Source organism: Pinus tabuliformis, chromosome 7 (assembly GCF_031772625.1).
Source record: "Pinus tabuliformis cultivar Carrire ecotype Pingquan chromosome 7, CPIR1, whole genome shotgun sequence".
NCBI lineage: Eukaryota > Viridiplantae > Streptophyta > Pinopsida > Pinales > Pinaceae > Pinus > Pinus tabuliformis.
Window position 1 is genome coordinate 1356756155 of NC_142293.1, and position 10354 is coordinate 1356766508.

Consider the following 10354-nt stretch of genomic DNA (forward strand, 5'->3'; position numbering starts at 1 on the left):
AGGTTGTGCAAAATTGGCACCATGGTATTGTGGACCTTTCAAATTTTAGAATGGATTGGGCCTGCAGCATATAAACTAGCACTACCACACCACATCCGATTACACAAAGTTTTTCATGTGTCCTTGTTAAAAAATCATATTTACAACCCTCAACATATTATTAACTGGGAGAGTATTTAAGTAATGATAAATAAGAAGCAAGTTGATTAAAATATTAATGTTTTGAAAAAAAAAATGACAACATAATATGAATATGCAGGTAGAACCCAAGGGAGAATTTCTAGTAGAGCCTCTTCGTATCCTCGACTAGGGACAAACCACCTTGTGGAGGTGAGTCATCATCCAAGTTAAAGTGAAACAAAAGCACTTTGGCCTGGATGAGGCTACCTAGGAAGAAGAGGAGGCCATGCAAAAATCTTATCCTGCACTATTTGCATAGAGAAAGAACACTAGAGCAGATGTTCCTCTCCAGGGGAGGGAGCTGTAACATACAACGAGATTTCATGAGTTGTTCTTTTTTTACCAAGCTTAATTTCATTTATGCTATTTAATTGTTAAAACTATTTGGCTTAAAATAGCTGGAACAAATATTGTTAATTATTATTTAAAAGACTTTGGACCAGATTGTTAAAAGAATCAAAAGAAACAGTTTAACCAACTTCTAAGTACAGTTACAACTTCTCCTTCATTTTGTTTTATTTTTTTTCCTTAAAGGAAAAGGAGGATAGAACCTTGGGGGGGTTGGAAATAATGAGAACTATGCTGCACTCTTCCTTGAGTGGGAAAATATAACCAGTGGGAAGGAAAGTTGAGGAACAAGCTGTGGGGTACGGGACTTGAGGCTAGATAGAGTCCTGATGCCCAAGGTACCGAGCTGTTCCGTATTGGTAGAAGTGGAAGGGCTCAGAGGGGGAACTTGGACGTAATTTCCAGTTCCGAGGCTGGGTGGTGAGATCTTCCAATTATTTAACATATACATAATGAGATACAGATAAGTGATACTATCATGGTAATTATTATCAGTAGAATAGTTGATTTTTTATTGTGAATTGAAATAACATTTTTATAGTGAATAATATGCTTACTATAAGTAGGTAGTTTGGAGATGAATTAGTTTAAATTACGATTGACAACCATTTCTAGTTTCTGAGTAAGAATATTAAGCAAGGAGACTATTCATGTTTTCCTAATAGATAAATACTTATCAACTTTCTGCTAAAATAAACAGTTAATTGATATAAAATAAACATGTCATTCAGTAACACATAGGTCTAAATACCAGAACTCTATCATACACAGGAATTTATGTAACCAAAAAAAAGAAAAAACTTAGTAAACTACTCTATATAGTCTCGATGGAGTATATAATTTATCTGTACAGACTCTTCGTAAACCTAGGGTTTGTAGCCGCGGACGAGTTCGCAAAGAACTCATCCACAGCCTTGTACTTTGCTTTTAAAATAAATCCATGGACTCTCGTTACACTAAACATGAATATATATATAGACAAAAATTTAAGCAAGAGAAATAAAGTGACATAACTGGTATAACATCTAAAGGAAATAAATCATGCACTGCATATATACCCTTGATACACAGTCAAAATAGGAAGGATTTAATTACATAAGGAACCAACTTCACCGTCTGTGAGTCCTATTGACATTGCAACATAAGACTTCAAATATTTTCTAATTAAATCCTAAATTATAAGAAATCCACAGGAAATGTCATAAGACCGCATCAATCAACCAACAAAGGCCATGAGAGTAAGCTCCAACCTGTACCAGTTGTAGAGTTGTGAGTAAGCTTCATCAATAGGCCATTTTATAGAACGACTAGCCTTTTCAGTTTAGAAATGCGCCATACCTACAACCACCATAAACAAGTGTTATGACCTGGCTAATAAATCAACCTCAGGAATAGTAGTGAGAGAAATTCAGAGGTATAACCCTTACCTGAGTTTTACAAGCCGTGCGCATGGATCTCACACCTACATGAGATAAGACCTTGGGGTTAGAGATACCTAGAGTAAGCCTGTGAAAAATGAATGAATCGACAGTCTATATGCAGTAACTTAAATAAAACAATACGTGGTTCATGCTAAGGATAATAATGGCTCCATAGTCCAGTGGTCAAAGAGCCGAACACCCCACCTGTCCATCGTGGAAAGGCACAATATCATGCATCGAGACAGCCCTCATCTCAAACAAAGAACAAATCCCATCGCACACCATTTTTGTGGGTAAAGGAGACTCGATATTACCTCTCTGCGGCTTGCCACAAAGCATGGAGACTAGACGATAAAAACCACATCAAAATCAGTAACAGGTGAGAGGCAGAGCACCAGGACTCTCCACCTTGAAGAGAAAATGAGCAGGAACGCTGGCGGGAACCCAAGTGTTGGTAAGTGGATAATCCCAAAGCGAACACCACCGTCAAATTGTGCAATCTAAATCGACGGACAAGACGGATAACACCTGTCATAGCCAAAGCGATAAGTGGAGTGACGGCTAGTCAAATTAATGCCCAGGAATAGTTGATAGGAGGTCACATACAACCAGCCATAAATTCCAAGGTAAGATGTAACCCAAACACCATGTGAAGGATCGCACAGATCGCGGGGGTTCGTAAAAACCAACAAGGTAGGATGTGAGATTTATACATTAACGCAAATAGATATGTAGCTAAGTTAGAGTAAAAAAAAACTTATGCGTTGATTTTATTGATTTATATAGATGTGTGTTACACAATTAGACAATGCACCTGGTTTAAATTGACCTCATAGTCTTTAAAGGTTAACACTTGAAAATTTCTCGACAGGTTATGAGCGATGCAGATTATTCCAACAGAGTAAAGGTTTGTTGGCAAAAGGCTATATATAAGTAAAATACTGAAACACACATCATAGTTTGAAATCAATTTAGAGATATCTCACAAAAGGAATGAATGTAGCAATCATCCTATGGTAAATTAATAATACAAAATTTTTCAATGTAAATTAGTACTTTCAATAAAATTTTATAAGACTATTAAATTGAAAAAAACAATTGTATTTTAGTTTCCATATTAAAAGAAATACAAATTTAATAGAAAAATTGTATTTTAGTTTTCATAATAAAAAATACAACTTTAAAAGGATTAAATTTTTCTCCTATAATGAATATAATAGGAAGACTTGTTCAAGAAAGTCTTTTCTAGAAGTATCCATCCGAGATTATCAACTTTGTACTCTAGCAAAATTTGCACATACAGATTAACAGATATAACCTTCCACATCCCACTTGTGTCAGCCTTCATTTCCATCTCCCGTGTTGTCTAGTTGGTGCACTTTCTATTTCCCTCTCCATATACACTTATTTCTTGAAATCACTTATGAAAAAGTGATCTGCCTCCAATAGACTGCAATAATTTATTCAAAACACAACTATATCAATCAATCGACTTAAATCTCAAGATTGGCGTTCATTCCAGCAAGGAGGGTGTCCGTTTTGATGAGCTCCACCGTCCAGTCAATGGTGTGGATCTTGGCTATCACGGCTGAAGTCACTAATTTTGCATGGCGATGCAAATCCTCATCGCTCATATCAATATGGTGACGCTAGATTTATCAAGTTGACCAATATTCTCTAACATGAGGGTCGAGATGTGAATTTCAATGAAAAACTTTCATAATCAATGGTCATAGTCAAGTAACATCCATAGTATTCCATAAGTTAGATTGGATTATTGAGAGTTTCTGCAATAAAATATAATTACCTTCAACATGTCGCAAATGGAATTATGTTCTTGGATAAAGAGAGCCTGCATAACCGACACCCTGCCCATGAATTACGATTATCTCCAGAGAGGGAAATTCCATCGCTGACATGAAGGAGGAGGGCACCATCACCCAACTTCAACTTACCATCTTTGAATGTTCTTAGTTTTTTTATTGAATGATGTTATTTGCATACAATACACTCTTATCATATATAAATTTCTATTAGTATAGCATGATAAGAGTATATATATAGAGTGCAACATTTTCACAATTTAGAGGATATAGAGATATTGTTTTTAGTAGTGGTAGATTTTCTTTGGGGTTTTATAGTGGGAGTAATACTATACCACGTGCATTTATAATGGGGATATATTGAGGAAAAAATAACATAATATATTAAACAAATAATAGGGGCTAAAGGGTTTTTGTATTGGGAGGTATAGAAAATGGATTTCAAAGTGCATTTATAATGGATGATATATTGAGGAAAAATGGCATAAAATATTGAACATATAATACGAGCTAAAGCATTTTTGTATTGGGATGTATAGAAATTGGAGCTCAAACTCAATGAAAAATTATAAAGAGGTAAATAAAATGTTAATGAAAAAATGGATATTTAGTGAAAGTAGGATTTTTTTTAATTGGGAAGGTGTATTAGATTAATATTGGTAGGAGGTTAAATAGTGTGATTTTCATAAGTATTTTCCAATATGTAGTCAAATTAAGGGTATTGTTTAGTACACCAAAAATGCATGTGCTATGTCATAAGTTCATAAAGTCCTCCTATTTAGGTATCTTCATTTGATATCATAGCTAACGATAGGCATTGCTTAGCCTTCCATAAATTTGAATTCCTTTAGCGGGCAATGTGGTGCAAAGTTGGGTGGGGCGCTTAAATTTCATTGAAAAATCATGAATTAATGTTCATGTTATATAATTTCTGGTATAAATATATTGAATAAGGTAAAGTTAATGTTATATAATTTATGATATTGGCATTGAAAATTGTGATAGTGATTGAAAAAGTTGTGATTACCTATATTGTGGTGTCTTCAACGTGATCGACCCAGTCATGAATCATGAACTGGATCCACGTGGCAGCAAGCATGTTAAATTGTTTGCCTGTATCTACCATTTTCCTCCGAGAGAGCAGCTTGGTAGCAACTACCATGGGATGTGGCTTTAGCAACTGTTTAGTAAATGCACATGTAATTTAGTTATCAGATTAATCTATTTAATATAAAAAGGAAAAAATGTTGATGGGATGGCTTACAGAGATTTGTGATCACCTTATCATGTTGAGCAAAAGGCATCATGTCTTGTCCAAAGAATTCCCCCTGGCTTTCCTATTTGCGGATAGAAAGGGTCATCGTAACTTCCATCAGGTGTTTATGCCAAACGCGAATTACGAACATATATAGGAATATTTTTGGAGATATTAACTCTGGATACTGGACAATAATGAAGAACAAGATATGCACTAACACAGTAATAACAAGGTTCTTCCAATTTAATATATCATCAAACCACTTCCCCGTAGCTATACGTCTAGATAGTACATACATTATGTAGAAAAAGTTTACTTTACCGTGATGCATGCTCCACATATGATTATCCAAATCCAGCATATACTCCACCACTTCCTTTCTAAGAGGCGACTCGATTGATCCTCATTTCCCTAATATTCATTGCCTGGTACCTCAAGTTTTCTAGCCGAGAAACAGAAAGAGGATGTAAATAGTGCATCTTTGGTAGAAAGGTTGTGTGTAAATTTGGTTCCTCTTGACCAAAGATGAAAATGTGAAATGAACTGCTAGTTGAAGATCCCCCATCTTTTTCACTCCTAAATTATGCAACACCAACAATGGATAGGAATGAGTGTAAATGATAGCAGTCTCTAAAGTAGAGAGACATATGCGCACCTTCCAAATCCTTGAATCCTTGGCTCCTGAGTCCTTATCCGGTGCTGCTCTAATTTTATAACTATAAAAAACTCCCATTATTATAATAGTGTAAGGATCATAAACTTTCTAATTATATTCCTCATCCCAGTTTTCGATTGAAGCTGTTAACGATTATCCGTGTCTTGACCCATTTAGTAACATGATACCCACCATGATATCCACCATCGCGACATACTCTCAAATAAATCCTACGTGCAAACTTGATTTCCTTCTTCTTCTCCCCCTTTAAGGCATTATGCTTTTCAAGGTTATACCACATAGAGTAAACAATCTTGTGATCAATACTCCTCTCGACTGTGGTCAAAGCAATACTAGTCTTCATTATTATTAGGACCCTACCTATCCTCCACCATAAGGATCATATGATATTCAAAGGGCTCTACAACTACAAAGACCAAGTCCTCATTCTAAAGGGGATTGGTGGACCTATTCTGAGCAATCCTCGTCTTCAAAATCTGGCTTCCCAGCTGAACTTTAACACAAAGTTGCGTGTACCTTCCCTTATCTCTCAACGGCAAGTCCTGTGCTTCAATCACATTCACCTTGACATACCACAGCTTGGGAGATAAACAACCCTTGGGTCAAATGTTTGGCAAGCCATCACTATGCACTACAAATGCACTTGAATGCCATGCTTCTTGAAATGCCTCATATTTCGGTGTGCACATCCAGACAGACAACATCAACTCACCCTTCACCTTGGACTCTCCCTTCTTGTCTTCCAACCTGTACCACAGAGGTGCCAAGGGGCTATCGAGAGGCACCCTTGTTGGCGCCTCAGTCAAATCAAACATAACCTTCCCAATAAAATCATCCTTGACAAACTCCTTGTCCTTCACCACCACCTCAAGAACTGAGGACTACATCCTCTCCTTGGAGAATGCAAATACCTGATTCCACTAAGGGCCAGACCTCTTCTCAAGGTGCTTGGTGGTTCCCTTGCAGTTCTGAAGTTTCACCTCCACATAAGTATTACAGCTCCCAGTCACCACATCCTTCTTAGGAAGTTCCTGAGCCTTCACCACACGGACATATAGATATTTCATTTGTTCCACCAAGTCATAGGTGCTATTAGTCTTATCCTTGTTCATGCCTCTGACACCCAAATAGGGATTGGTTTCCTTCAAAGAGTAATTCATGTGATGGGTTGGTGTATGCATTGTAACAAGCTTTTCTTCACCATTTTTCTCCTCAACAACATTTCCCTATTGTTGGGAAGTTTGTTGTTTCTATTGTTTTTGCTTCTACTTTTCCTATTTATTCTCATAAGATGCCTTCTTCTCATCCTTACCCTTCTTCTCCCCATTATTAGGACCGCCATGCTTCCCTTCAATATAATAAACCTTCAAACCAAGTTCACACTTAATGTGTGAGAAAATACTTCATTTATCCATTGAAAACCTCTGTAAAGCCTCATCACCCTGCTTAATGTTGGTCCCTATGTTGGAAATATTAATCCCAACCACCTCCTTAAACAAACTGACAAACACCATGCTTCCCCAGTCAAGTACTGCACAGTTGCGATTTTGTTTGTAGGCGAAAGGACTGAAGTCAGAGCAAAAGTACAGGGCTGACTGTTCTGAAACACAACAAAGAAGTTAAGGCACTTAATTAATTTTATTAAACAAGTATGGGAAAGCATTCACTCCGCGACTGTTTCCCACACTCCACAACACCTACAAGTTCAGAAAACCATTTACTATGTAAAATCACCCATGTTGCATATTAAATATTTTCTCTATCATGTATTAATGTCAAATTTGTATGTTGAGATAAATATGAATGAGGTAGTGAGGAGAAAATCGTTGAGGAAATATTGGTAGGCCCATGAAAACCAATTTTATGGAGTTTTACAAACATTTACTCCACAACCGAGTGATGCATAAGTCGCAGTAAGTCTTTTGTATTTTCACTTGGAGCTGCAACCTCCATTTATCATGCGAATGGATTTTCTTGTGTTTTATATTATAATCAACAATATGTTATGTTGCGATGTGGTCTTAGACATTCATGAGTAAATTTACCATACTCTTTTTCTTTTACTCTGTTTTTCCTGAGTTATTTCTTGTGTTTTAATAAGCCTATGTGTAGTTATGACTTCCATGCCGCAACATAAGACTTACCTCTATGCAACTGAATTCTCATAAGACTTAGCTTGCCGCAATCTAATTCTAAGTGAGAATCCTCTCCTCTGCCCCCATAAAGTTTTTATAACATGGTATCAGAGTGGGTTAAACTCCTTTAGTGTAAAAACAAGTGTTTTTACTAGCAGTTAAAATTGTTTTGAGGGAAGATTATTTTTTAGCATATTTACCAGCAAGTAGAAAGTTGTTTTTTACACTCAGAAATGACAACAACAAGCACAAGCTTGACTAATCCTCAAATACCTCAGTTTAATGGAAAAAATTATGATTATTGGGCTATTACAATGAAGGTCATGTTTTCTTCTCAAGACATTTAGGATTTGGTGGAGAATGGTTTTACAGAACCAACAGATGCAACAACATATAATGTCTTGTCGAAAAAGGGATCTATTGAGGGACAACAGGAAGAAGGATGAAAAATCCCTCTTCTACATTTTCCAAGTAGTTCATGAAAGTATTTTCCCAAGGGTTGTAGCAGCAACGAAGTCCAAGCAAGCATGGGACACCCTCCAGACAGCCTACCAAGGAATGGCAAAAGTCAAGACAACAAAACTACAAATTTTGAGAAGAGATTTTGAAACACTTTGTATGAAAGAGTTTGAGAATGTAGACTCATTTTTTACACATGTAATTGGACTAGTTACTCAAATCAGGTCTCATGGTGAGACACTTGAGGAAAGAAGAATAGTTGAGAAAGTTTTGAGAAGTTTTCCAGCAAGGTTTGATGCCATTGTTGTGGCCATAGAAGAGAATAAGGATCTCTCATAGTTCTCAGTGGATGAGCTTCATGCATCACTTATTTCTTATGAACATAGATGGAATAGAGCAACAAGCTCCTCATTGGAGCATGCCTTGAAGACACAAGTTTCATTTGGTTAGGGTCGAGGCATGGGAAGATCATATGATAGAGGAAGAGGAAGAAGCCCACACAGAGGTGGAAGAAGCAACCCTTCAAGCTCAAGTGGAAGGGGTAGCAATCAAAGTCCAAGTCAAGGTCCAAGCCAAAATCAATCACAAGGTTAGAGGTATGATAAATCTCACGTCCAATATCATTACTGTAAGAATTATGGTCATTATGTAAATGAATGTAGAAAGAATAAATATGACATTAGTAACAAACCAAGTGTAAATTTCACAAAATAATATTAGAACCATGATAGCATGTTTTTAGCTTGTAATGTAGCACAAGAAAAACAAAGTGATATATGGTATCTAGATTCAGGGTGTACCAACCACATGTCAGGAAACATAGAAATGTTTTCGAATCTAGATGAAAGTGTGAAATCTGAAGTGACATTAGGGACTGATAGAGAAGTCTGTGTCATGGAAAAAGGAAAACAAAGAAGTGGGAGAAGAATTACATCTCAAATGTTTACCTTGTCCCCAATCTGAAGCGTAACCTCATAAGCATTGGACAACTCATGCAAAAGGGATAAACTGTCTTTTTAAAAAATGATGTGTGCAGAGTTTTTGATAGGCCTCCAAGAAGACAACTGATTGCAAAGGTTTATATGACAAACAATAGAATGTTTCCACTAAAGATAAGATTAGATTTGAAGGAAGACGGTTCACAAGCACAACTATCAATGAACTCACAAGGGGATGGAAGAAAAGAGGTAGCTGTCACATAAGTGAAATATCAAGGAGACGTCAAAGATGAAAATTGGTTATGGAATTTGAGATTTGGTCATCTCAAATTTGGAGGTTTGAATTTGCTACATAGGAAAATCATGGTGAAGAGATTACCACTCATAGAAAAACTGGACAGCCTATGTGAAGGATGTATCTTGGCCAAGCAACATAAATAGACATTTCCAGTAGGAAAGTTAGTAAGGGAAAAGGCACCTTTGGAGATTGTCCACTCAGATTTATGTGGACAAATGAAAACACCATCAACTGGTGGAAACCACTATCTATTGACCTTCATAGATGACTACACAAGAAAGACATGGGTCTATCTCCTAAATAAGAAAAGTAAAGTTTTTGAGCGTTTTCGCCAATACAAGGCTCTTATTTAGAAGCAAAGTGTACACTACATCAAAGTCCTTAGGACTGACAGAGGTGGCGAATATATCTCAAGTGATTTCCTTTGATTTTTCAAGGAGCATGGAATTCAAAGGCAATTTAAAACAAGATATACACTTCAACAAAATGGTGTGGCGGAAAGGAAGAATAGGACCATTATGCAAATGGCAAGGAGTATGTTAAAGTCAAAGCATTTGCCAAATGATTATTGGGATGAAGTTCTTACTTCTGTAGCATATATCTTGAATATATGTCCAACCGAAAGTGTCTAGAACGTAGTCCCTGAAGAGGCATGGAGTGGAAGAAAGCATAGTTTCACTCACATGAGAGTCTTCGGTTGTGTGGCATATGCACATGTCTCGGATGAGTTGAGGAAGAAGTTGGACAACAAGGGGGAGAAATACATATTTGTTGGATACAGTGATGAATCCAAGGCATACAACCTCTACTATCCATCA

The 10354-nt window shown here is 36.6% G+C and overlaps 1 pseudogene; it reads right to left on the reverse strand.

Moving 5' to 3' along the window:
• Positions 1 to 5109: 5109 nt before the first annotated feature.
• On the reverse strand, positions 5110 to 6887 carry LOC149252592 (FT-interacting protein 7-like; annotated as a pseudogene).
• Positions 6888 to 10354: the final 3467 nt, after the last annotated feature.